This window comes from Gallus gallus, chromosome 6, assembly GCF_016699485.2.
Source record: "Gallus gallus isolate bGalGal1 chromosome 6, bGalGal1.mat.broiler.GRCg7b, whole genome shotgun sequence".
NCBI lineage: Eukaryota > Metazoa > Chordata > Aves > Galliformes > Phasianidae > Gallus > Gallus gallus.
The window spans coordinates 26,329,190-26,341,535 of NC_052537.1; the positions used below are offsets into that span (position 1 = coordinate 26,329,190).

Here is a 12,346-nt window from a genome sequence, read left to right on the forward strand (position 1 = left end):
AAGTAAAGACAAAGGGAAGCTTGACTGAACCATGCTGTTGAAATTTTACTTTTTCCAATTGATGAATAAATATATTGAAGTAGTCGATATAGTCCACATACCATCACAGCTAACATAATCTTACATAACAGATTTCTATTCTCTATTAAAACACCGAAGTTCTAGCAGCTTACCTTCAATCTCCTGAAGGCTGCCAACTCCCCTGAGAGGCATTTCATCATCATTCAGGCTCATTCAAACACTGAAGAGAAATGAAACAATGCCATAACACACTTTTAGTGGAAAGAGTAACTGTCCACAGACCATTCCACAGTGGGAACAATCCTGATAGTTACAGGTATGAGCAGGCATCATGTTGCAAGGACAGTGAATAACAGTAATTACTGTCAACATTGTTTCTATGACACTTTGATCAGTGCCTTTTCACCTCTGCATAAGGAACCTGTTTAACTTTCATTCACAGCATCTGAGGGATCTCCTACAGCTTGGCCTAGTGCGCCCTTAGGAATTTGTCACACTTTCTACCTGAGGTCAGCTGTCAATACTGCACCTAACCTAAAAACACCTCTTGCACAGTAAATGTGCTTCTCTAAGGGAGTCATTAACATTCTCCCCTAATAAGAACTCTCATCCTTCAGCCACCACCTGCAGCTAGTTAACCACCTGGTAAGTGACAAGCAGCGTATTGTAAAGAAACCACTATAGCCAGAAACCTGAAGAGGAAGCATTGCAGAGAAATGAATGTGGCTCTAGCCACAGGTGAAGACAATTCATCCAACAGCAGCTGTGCTGGAGCAGCATGCAGCAGTCCCTATCATGGCCCATGAGGAAATAGGGTCTCCCTACACTGGGAGCTCTTCCATTGGAAAGAGTGAGGTATTTTGCTGGATCACTATTTGTACAGTCAGGCGTGTGCAAGATATTTTCCCAGACACAAAAAAATGCCTTTGGGGTTTTTCTACTCCAAGGAATGAAGCATATCTCTTGGAAGCAATACCTGCTCATGTTGGTTAATCTTTCTCAATAGCTTGTTTACGTCCTCACCATATGCTCACTGTCTGCTTGGAGAAGCTCTGTTTTTCTTTGTAATCCTGGCACTGTTTCTCTTTTCCAAAGGCTGTTTATTACCTTTTATATTTTGAAGTTGACTCTGCTGTACGCCTCCAGAACTGCTCAAGCCTTCATATGCCCTTCAGAAAACCCTTTTTGTCACCAAATATAGAGCTTCTTTAAATAAAACTCAGATGTTTGCCTGCATCTTTCCACCATCAACATCTTAAATCCAGATACCCTCTCAGCTATCTAGAGACTAAAATGACACCCACGTTATATTTTATGTTCCACTGCATTACATTTCTTACTCTTATTCATTCTTCTCATCTCTCTTTACTATGTTTAATGTCTATAGTCAACATACTGGACTCAACTCTGCAATTTCTCCTTTCCTTTTCCACCAGATTCCATTCCTCTCACACACCAGAAGTTACTCTGTTCTCCTTCAGTTTGGCTTTCTCCTTTTGACAGGTGGCTAGCACCCACCTATGCCATAATCTCTCCTTTAGTTTTGATATAGATTTCCTGAAATTTCACTCATTTTTGGTAGCAATATAACAGTTTTATCTCCTTAGCGTCAGCACAGAGTTGGCAGGCTTCACCTATGCATTCACACTTCACATTAACTCTAAACTTTCCATTTGTGTGTTCAGTGATTTTACACTCAGTGTTTACAAAAAAAATAGTTTCTCCTCCAGATTATCTACACGATTACAAACCTTTCTTCTTGTAAAGCCAAATGCATACTTTATCTTCTTCCCTGCTACAAGATGATCTCGACTTCATTTTTCTACTGTCTGCTACAGCAAGACCTCCACACACTATAGCAAGATTAGGCTGCACTCTCACTTCATACTACTCATGTGCACTCTCCATCGTTATTACCATGAATGCTGTAGATGCAAAGCAATTTTCGAGCATTGCTGTACACTTGAAGAATGTGCCGTTACTTTAATACCCTACCAGCCGCAAAGCAGGGCATCATATACTGACGCAGCCAGGAGAGCACACGGTAAATATTGAAGGGGCTACTGAACTCCCCTCATTCTGCATGCACAGCCCTGGGTTATGAAGGAGGTGACATATTTAAGTTTTCTCCAGGGAGGGACAGAGGAAGAGCAGAACTCTGGGCAGCAGCTGAGGGACACAATGCTGAGACAAGGCATGAATCTTTTAATGAGATTAGCAAGCAGAGGAGAAAAGAGGCAAGCAAGTGCTAGAATTACAGAGAAATCCCTGTACTAGAAAAAACATTCACCAGGATGTTGCTGAGGACAACAAAAAAAGTACTAGGGAGCAGTACTTTGCAGGTGAACAGGCAAGATTTAGACTAGCACAAAGAACAATCAATCAATTTTTGTGCTAGCAGCAGTACTGGAAAAGTGCAGAGCGTAACTGAACTTGGTTTACTTGTTTTATGGAGTTTTAACAGGCTTTTCCGAGCAGCTGGCAGAAAGGAATATGGCAAATTTTAACACTATTCATCATTCTTAAGGAACTGATCAAGCTTATAGCTAGCTGATGTGTGGACCATAAGAGTGAGGGAATTTCTTGATAACACATTGCACACAAGTATCTTGCTTCATTATCTTTTAAATCTATACTAAACAGCTGAAATTTAGAAACATTACAGCTGTAAATACACTAAATATCTGAGGTCGCAAAGAAGTTAGTTCCAAAAACAGGATTAGGATATGGCTCTTCTGGACCCATTATAGGTGATATGATATTAACAGGGAAGAAGATGAGCTCTTTCTGAATATTAGCAGTACTCAGTGTGGAATGCACAGTAAAGCATTTTAACATAAACCAACAGAGAATAGAGAATGTTCATAGTAATTTCTACAGAAAAGCATTAGAAAGGGGAAATTCTGTATACTTGGATTATATTGCAAAGAAAGCTAAGATTTTTTTTTTTAAAGAGGGAATAAAAGCATAATGGAACACGTCTGCACTTTATTTTGTATAAATACACTCATTTATGCTATGTAAAGCTAATATAAATAGGTTACCAGATGCTACAGCTAATATAAATGACTAGAAAAATCTGACCTAATGGTGTTTTATACCTACACTGCATTCTGTTTGCATTGCTATAAATGACAAGACACCAAGCAAGTGGAAAATTGAGAATAGTATTTTAGGTTGGAATATAAAACAGTGATATATGCTACCCTAGTAGTGTTCCATTCATTTAAATGGGAGTTCTGTTGCATACTTATGAGAGGATGGAATTATCTGCTTCAAAATCCTACCTTTGCTTTTTGCTAAACAGTGGCAAAAATTCCCACAATGCAAAGCTTCTAATGCACAAATAAATCTGCATCCTTCACCTTATCTACAACCCTGGTATGGATCTGCCACAATTACTTTTTTTCCCTCTTAAAAATAAATAAATAAATAAATGCCTGCTCCTAATGAGATGTCCTGTTTTGTAACTTGAATTCCCACTAATATGCACCTAATTTGTCAAGAGAAGTGTAAAAAGTGGCAAAATACTTGCAGAGAAGCACTGAGAGTATTTCTAGATAATAAAGAACTTTTAACTAGCAGGAGGACAGCCTGACAAGAGCTGGTGGCAAAAAGATTGGCTTAAGCCAGGATTTAGACATAGAGTGGAGAGTTGTGAGCTCCTCGGAAAAACAGACAGCTCCCCAGGTTGGTTTTATTTTATGAAGCTTTCCATAGAGTAGCCCTTATTGGGAACAAATGTGGAATCAGATGTGTGCTATCAGCTTCTGTATAGCAGTAAATAGGCAAAGCTCTGCAACAGGAGTCATGTGGAATCAAACATATTCACAAGAGTGAGCTCAAAAGAGATCTCTGTTTCCTTACTGAAATATCTCAGGTCACTAAAACTATCTCAGTTAACCAGCCCAGAGTCCAATAACTTGTATCTGACTAAAGTGTTCTTTGTCTTAGATTAAAGCTTGTCTCCTAGAAAAGCTTTCAGCCTCTACTGTAAAATCTGACGAGACTTCATCTCTATCCCCTTCCTTGTACTTTGTTCCGGTGGTTAATCACCATTACCATGTTTGCTGAAAAGCTTTTTTGAGTCTTAATTCAGCTTCTGCCTTCCCTTCTTGTGGAGCCTCTCTCCTCCAGGCAAAAGAGGTTCTCAGTATCTTCCATTATTTTTCTCTTTGTGAGTACACTTTATAAAGTGCACAACAAATTTCCATCTGCACACACACACACACACAGAATCTTTCCCTACATAATTGCTCCCTATTCTCTCCCTAAAATTTAGCAAATATCTTCTCTAGTTGAGGGCAAATATATTGCTGTCTTTTCAGTGCTTATGGCCTGAAAACTTAGTCTGTCCTTTCCTGAACTGTACCTGGAAGCCATGGGAGATGAGCTAAGCAGACTAATAACTGTAGCTGTACTTTCACCTACCATCACCTCGTAGCTCATCATATTTGTCTTTTTTTGAGTACCAGTCCAACATTAGCACTATCTTTGCCTCCTGCAGGTTCCTTAGACAGCTAAAGTTAATTGCACTCTAAGATTACGTGGACAGACATCTGTTCCTCTATCCTCTCTCCATTTTTGAGGGGGTTAAACTCTTAGACTTCATTACTTGATGCAAAATATTCTCTAGGAGAAATTGCCCAACATCCTCATTTTATTCATGAGTTGAAAAGATCTTCATCTTTGTGCAATAAGTTCATCACCTGCATCTTTCCAGCTACAGGACAGAAGTGTGCTCTGAAAAATTTCTGCTATCTTTGCACCAAAAAAGTGTTTTATTATCTCTCTACCATTGAGAGGAATATGTTTTGCAGGGACTTTAGCTCCTAATAACTGCAAGGGAAGAAGTCTGTATGACTTACAAGCATGGATTTTTCTCTATTTGTAGCCTCCTGTTATTTTTTTTCTGCACATCACAATTTCCCAGGGTTATTGATTGCCATCTGTTTACCTTTTTCACTGTTAACTATAAATTGCTCTGAAAAAAATTAACTTCCTCCCTTGCACATTAAGCTAGAATCAGCTTTTAGCCAAAGTCATTGTTTTTCTTGATTTGTCGATTCTTAAAAATAAAAAAAAAGCTCTCAGCTCTCTCTCACATTCTTCTTTCTATTCCCTTCCCTTCACATGGTTCAGCTAATGATTTTCCTTTAGCTCAACGGTCCTTCTTTTGAAGCACTGTGTATCTGCACGGCTAAGTGTAAAGGTTGCTTCTACTTTCTATTTGCTTGCACATGTGTAACAGGGCCGTGAGCACTGGTATTTAGTCAAGAACCAGCTTCTAGATCAGGATTGATTCACTTTATACATGAAATCCACGTTTTATATTCCGAAGAACACAATAAAATAATTTTGCTCCCTGCAATAGTGCTGATATTACAAAATAATTCTTTTTTGTTCAAACGGTGACATGACAGGAGTGCATGAGGGATCCCGCGTGCAACTCTACCCAAATACCAGAGTGTGTTCATCCACTGAGTGACTCCTCAAGCCTTAGCTTACCCTGGGTCAAACTTTCTGTCTCTTCATACCTGATTTAGAACACATGGAAGGAAAGAAACCAGGAAGTATTCACTGTGTCTTCAGGCTGTAGGAAAAGGTGATTATTGAAGAGGCTGGAGGAAAAAAAAAAAAGAAGAAAAAAAAGGAGTTAAAAAATAACGTGGGAACATCAAAAGATATATGCTGGCTCTATTCTGCTTAATGACACACAGAGCCATGTGATATTAATCTTTCACTGTTATTTCCAATCGACAGCCTAAAACCAAGCTGCATCTTGTTATCTCCTCAGTTTTCTTTATTTAAATTGATTTTCTTTTACCACTTTAATTATGATTCACTTTGGTCAAATCCCAATAAAATCAAACTCCTTAAGTGAGAATTACACAGGCTTTTGGGTTTGTTTGTTTGTTTAACTAAAATCCTTAATTGTTGTTTTTTTTAACCTCTTCCCTTGAGGAAAAGATGTGAAGAACACTGTGTCTAATAAATTCAGAATAACATCAATTGATCTCCACATATTGCTGTCACCAATTTGCCCATGAATGCCATGGATGAAATCTTAGTTCCATTAAGGATCATTAGTTTCTTGAATGCATTCATTATTCAAAACCACTTTCTAGCTCTTTTCTGCAAATAATTCCACCTCTGGAACTTGTCAGGTGTGTGCGTCTTCTTTACTCACTTAACATTAAAATGTCCTTCCTGCCCTTAATAAGACAAAACTTCCATTGATTTGAGCAGAGATTAATTCTCTCTTCTGAATACCTGCTCTCCAGCTAGCATCTCTGTATCTTGCCAATGCCCAAAATGGGCTGAGTTAATCTGGGCTGATCCATTTTACGACATATACTAGTTAACAAAAGATTAATTTAGTTTCATTAATCACTCAGCTCTTCAGTGAAACCAGGAAATCTCTACCACCTTCACTCACACATTATTAATTTTTCAAGAAGCTTCCTAATCATAGGTACTGTTCTCAAACAGACAATGTGATTATTCTATTATTCTGTTACTTTGAAGGCTACAGTAGCTGAGAATTTCAGTAGCTGCATTTCTGACCTTTGTATAAAAAAATATCTCTATGATGAAATATATTTTTCAAATGACTTCCCTTGCATCATAAAATAAATTTCTATATTTCTCCATTTAGCTAGTGGGTCATATTTTGTTCTGATTTATGGCAGAACCAGAGAAGTAACTTTCTCACTCAGTAGTTACATTCAGTATAAGCTAGTATACATTCAGCAGAGCTGAGACAGGTGAATTTCTTTGGAGAAAGATTTATGGCACTTTGCAGTTTGTTGGTGTTCCACATTTATCAGTTTCCTGAAATTGGTTATTTCTGCTTCTGACTTAAAAAAAAAAAAAAAAACTTTTTAAATTAAAAATAAAATTAAATAAATATAGCATTTCTGTGTCGTGCTGTGCAGGTAGAATTTAAATGAACAGGCAGATGTTTACAGAACGTCAAACCTAGCTGTAGTCATTTTCTTGCTGGATTAGGCATACAGAAAGAGTGAGAAGATGAATTTGTTCCTTGATTAATGTTTCTGGAGTTACACCAGTGTAAATTTTGCACTCCTATCTTATTTGAAAATAAAAACTTTGTGATTTTCTGCTGAAATACACACTGACTAAGCATGATTTATAAAAGCTAAACTAGTTTAAAGCTGTCATTTGAATTCCTTCCATCTGCCAGGGTGCTGTACAGGGCTAGTCATCGAAATCTGGAGCAGCCTGAGGATGCTCGCACTTCTGGGCGCTGAGATTAACCTTTGCCTTTCCATGGAGCAACAGACAACGTGGACACTGAGGAGGAAAACATCCTCTATGGGTAATAATGGCATGGTTCACCTTCAAGCTGCACTGACTCGCCTTACCCAGACAGGCTTGCATTTAATGACAGGCAGTCCTATGAATCAAATGTGAAGGGAAACATATGCTTTTCAACACAGTCTGAACAAAGATTTGATCTGTTTTGTTTTGCACAGCTCTGCATATTATCAAGATTAAATCTGAGAGAACAATGCCAGTTCGGATTACTAGTGAAAATAAATCAGACAAAAATATGTTCCTCCACACCCAAATTATTTGGATTTGAGCATTTGTTTATTTGTATCTTGGACAGGGAGGGAGGTTGATTGTTTTATTTTCTTTAATTTTCCACAAATTGAAAAAAAGAATAGGGATGAAGGGGAACCAGACCTTAAAAGTCATTTAGTTTGAAAACCCCAATGTGAATCAATTCCTTTTTACTTTGAAAAAGTGTAATTTTTTAGGGGTTCTGTGAGTTTGTTTTGGTTTTTTGTTTCGGTTTGGTTTGATTCCAAATAAAAGTTAAGGAAAACATCTTTCAGTAAGCCTGTAGATATAAAAATCATCCAACCAACAACAACAACAAAAAGACAAAACATTTTTGTTTCTTTGCCTCTAAGAAGATATAATGAAAACATCTGAAATGTGGGGAGACTTTTCGAACCAAGCTACTCATGGAAACCAGCATGGAATGGCACACAAGAAACGGAGCAGTGTTGCTGAACTGATGGTTTTTCTCCTAAAACAAGGGAACAGGTTGCTTGGCGGGACCTGCGTGGCAGTATTCAGAGGCTCTCCAGGGCACACACATATCTCTAGTGGATAAATAACTGCAGAGCCAAAAGCCAAAATGGTAACACTATGGGGGAAGCAAGCACTGTGCCTGGATGCTGCCATGTCTCGCTGTCCCTGGAGCTCGATTATTTCTGTCCCCGCAATCTGTGGATGCTACCAGAGAACCCTACTGAAATCCCTTAATAAACCCCTCATAATTCAGAGGCTTATCATGGCCTTTCAGAAGCTTTTGAAGTTCCCCCGTTACTGATTTTCATATGAAGAGGCCAAATGAAGCTGTTCTCATACAGATTTGACTAAAATCAGGTTGTTTAAAGGAAAAAGAAGTTTATAATGAAATAATCAAACAAGAAGCAAAGTCAAATTTAGCTCAAGACTTCAGACATTTAAGTCCTGCCATGTCCTTTGGGAACCATTTAGATAAATTCAGCTAGTTTAGAACAAATGTGATCTAAGAATTCCTTAAAAAAAAAAAAAAAAAAAAAAGCTGTGGTAATGTTTTATTTGTTTCTTTCTTTTTAGAGTATCCCATCCTAATTTCCTAAATATTAATTCAAAGACAAATTGAATAGAAAAATTATTCAAAAAAGACTTCATTAGTAAAAACTAAGTTGGGAAGCCTTTCTCTGTTTTATTCTCTTTTGTCTCAAGTCCTTAAGAACATTTCATAATAGCAATGGTTTTCATAACCTTGGATTTATTATATAAGAAATGGAAAGCTAGTAAAATATCCCAAGCAAATAAAATGCAACCAATTCTTTGACATGCAAAATGGATTTCAGTTTTGCCCTACTGTTGTTGTACCTTTCAATACTAAAAATGTCACCAGTATTTTGCCTGTTGATAGCATATTTTTTCCTCCTCTTTTTCAATTTTACTTAAAGTCTGTTACTGAATATTTCAGTGTTCACATTAGCAGAGACAGGCAGGGAGATGGGAGATGAGGTCTTTTCAACCAGCTGGTGCTCTGGGTGGTTTTTGCTGGAAGGTTCTTCACAGGTGAGAGTCGCAGTGGGCTTGCAGTGACCTTCCAGCATAACAAATATATATATAAATACAAATCAAAGTAAATAATTAGAATGCAGCATAGTTCCTCCACAGATCTATATACTTACCACTTTCAGAAGGCACAAATCCTAATTCCTTTGAAGTCCATGAGAGCCTCTCCATAGACATCAGCAACACAGAAACAAAGGCCAACTTTTGTTTGATGTTGTGGGTACAGAACTGTGGTGACGATGGTACAGAAACTGTTGTTGAGTCTCTTTTCTGGAAATGAAACAAAAAACAAAATTCATCTGATATTTTTCTAGAAGTTGTGGACATTTTCCTGGCTCCCAGAAAGGCCTGACTGTATTTCTTTATTTTGTTTTTCCTAAATTAAAGTCTCAAGAAGAAAATAATTCCTTCACAGAGAGAGAGATAGGTTTTCTCTATGCAGACTGTGACTAACAGAAGAAATATTTACTTTGGTTTCTTAATGTTAATAAACTGCATCGTTTGACACACACACAGTAGTTTTGTAAGGTTCGTAACAAATCACATGGAACTCTTCCCTGGAGCCAAGAAAATTTCTCTTAGGTTTCAGCTTCTTGTATTCAAAAAAAAAATTAAGGAGGTAAGGGATGTACATTATTTGATATTTGTTTAAAATTCATTGATTCTATGCATGTTCTCATGCCATAGTCATTTACTAGAAAGAAAACACAAATAGGAAAGACCATAATAAAACAAAATACCATTTTTTATACTCAAGCAAATATTTACTGTGAAAACAGTTGCACTGTTTACACTTATTTAGAGTCAAACATTACCGGCTTAGATTTGCTATTCTGCATTCCAAGCAATACCTATCCTAAGCAAAAATGACCTTCAGTGGAGTCATACAGTAAGCCTCCTGATTAAGCCACCCACTATTGTAACTGATTGTAACTGATGTTACAATCCCAAACTGGGAAATGCAAATTGTTGTACCAGTAGCATGTTTCCTGTTATCTCTGCGAGTTACTGCACTGTAAGCGGTCTTCATTTTAACATAATAAATCTCCAGTGAGTTGGAATTTAATGTAGTCCATTACCTCAACATATTGTAGGTATGAATAACCTCGAGTCCCAGTGTTACTAACTACAGAAAGAACAGTATTAATGTTACACAGCTATGATACTAAATAAGGTTCTAATGTAGAAATAATATCCCAAATTAGTTTTGGTGTGAAGACTGTAACAGCTCTTCATTGGCTAAATGGATTTAACTTGTTTTCTGTACAAAACATTTCATTCGATGTCTTGTGATTTTTATGGGTGTTACTATCAGCAACGAGCATGTTTTGGGCTGTGACTCAGAAGAGCTTGGCTCTGCTCCCAGGCACTCCAGCATCCTGGCAGTCTCACTGTGTCGGTAAGAGTTGTCTCTTTGGCAGCAACAAAGCCCACAACCTAAGGTTTACCCAAATTTTGTTCTTCCACAAAGGGGAAGAAACTGCCTCTTAGCACTCAGTGGCAGACAAACATCCCAGCTGGCCATGTCTTGTCTTATCTAAAAAGATTGGATTCCTCCTTGTAATTTGCCAACAGGATTTGGTTTTGGTCTAGGCCTAGATCAAGGCACAAACTCCACTTTGGATACAGACATGGATCTGCTTCAACCATTCTTGCCACCATTCATCCATGTGACCTATGTGACAGTCATCACACAGAATCAATAGAGTGGCACTTAGATGAGGTGGAATGAATTAGAATTTTTGTATGGCTGGAAAAAAGTCTGAGACAAGAATTCATAGAATTGAAATAATATGTGGATGGAAGTGGTAAACCGCATCAGTCTGATCAACAAAACATATGATTCTTCAATTCCCTCAAATCTGGGAGTAGAGTTCCCTTCTTATTCTCATAAGGAAATTTGACGAGAGAGCATGTGAAGACCAGAGGTGATCTGTCGGTGATGTCTGCTTTGAAAGACCACCAGGATGAGACACAAAACAAAATATTAGCACCATGAAACTCATTTCACATCAGTCACTAAACTGAGGGATGGGAAAATTATTTTGCTGGAGCTGAAAGTGAGAGTTGTTACATTGCCACTCAAGTAAAGGAGTTTTTTAAAATTATGCTTTAACTTCATGGTTGAATTTTCCTGCATAGCAAGTACCACTGGGATTCTACTGCACTGACATTGAAAGATGCCCCATTTGTTCACAGTCAAAACAGGATGATTCAACTTTGTACTGTTTGAATGTCATAACTCCCTCTGCAGATGCAACTCATCTCAGCAAAAGAGCCCTTTTGTTAGAAGCGTTCATTTCACTTTGGGAAGTGGTTTTACTACCAGGAAAAGAATTATTTTGGTGACACCAGTCATTTCTCCATGACTGGAACTTTGCCACTATAAACATAATAACCAGAACATTGTAATGAAGAGTGAGCCATGTGTGGAGGAGACACTTTGGAGACAGATAAACTTAGGAAGCTGATGAGTGACCACCAACACAATGGTTCCGTAAATCTATCTGTTTTACATACCCATCTGTTATCTATATTAATTATATTATCCCTGATCTTGCAACTTAATTTTAGAGGCAGAAAACACTCCCATACTATTATCCACCTGCTTATAAAGAGGATAAATTCCTCTGTGCCATAACAAAATAGAGGTTGCACTTAGAATAGGATGTGAGTTTAAGCACTTATTGGTTGAATGAGGCATGGTTTGGGAAGAAATCTATCTTGTGAAGGGTTGTTGTGAGTCAGTCTCTGGAATTTCCTACATCCAAAAAATGTCTTTGGATAGGATACAATTTGGTCATGCATGCCTAACATAATGAAGTGCATTGTTCTGCCTCATACAGTACAAACCCACGCTTACACACATTCCACCTCTCTGTTTACCAAAATTTAAATGTGAGACACAACATTATCTATTGAAAAACTGAGAAACAAGAGGAATAAAAATTCCATTCAGGACATGAACTTGAGATGTCAAGGGATCCTTTCTACTAAGGAAAACAGTTCTGGTAAACTGGAGCTGATGATTCAGCAACTGCTGGGGAAATGGCCTTTCAGCAGTGAAAACTGTGTGTTGTAAAGGTCATGGAGCTGGGCTGCCTGGGGGTAGTACTGACTGGTAATGGACCCATTTTCTGTCTGTGGAAGGGTACAACAAACACACACAGCCTTTCTTAACCCAGGGGATGGTTTCTGATCTACAAGC

General features: G+C 37.9%; 1 protein-coding gene across 1 annotated transcript in view; it reads right to left on the bottom strand.

The window, feature by feature from the left end:
• Window positions 1-12,346, bottom strand: part of SORCS1 (sortilin related VPS10 domain containing receptor 1) — a 554,925-nt gene that overhangs the window by 415,093 nt on the left and 127,486 nt on the right. The window contains exons 6-8 of the mRNA XM_025151802.3: window positions 9,255-9,408; window positions 5,559-5,642; window positions 174-241 (exon numbers count right to left, since the gene is read on the bottom strand). The gene's annotated coding sequence lies outside the window, so the exon portion shown is untranslated. The remainder of the gene's footprint in view (window positions 1-173; window positions 242-5,558; window positions 5,643-9,254; window positions 9,409-12,346) is intronic.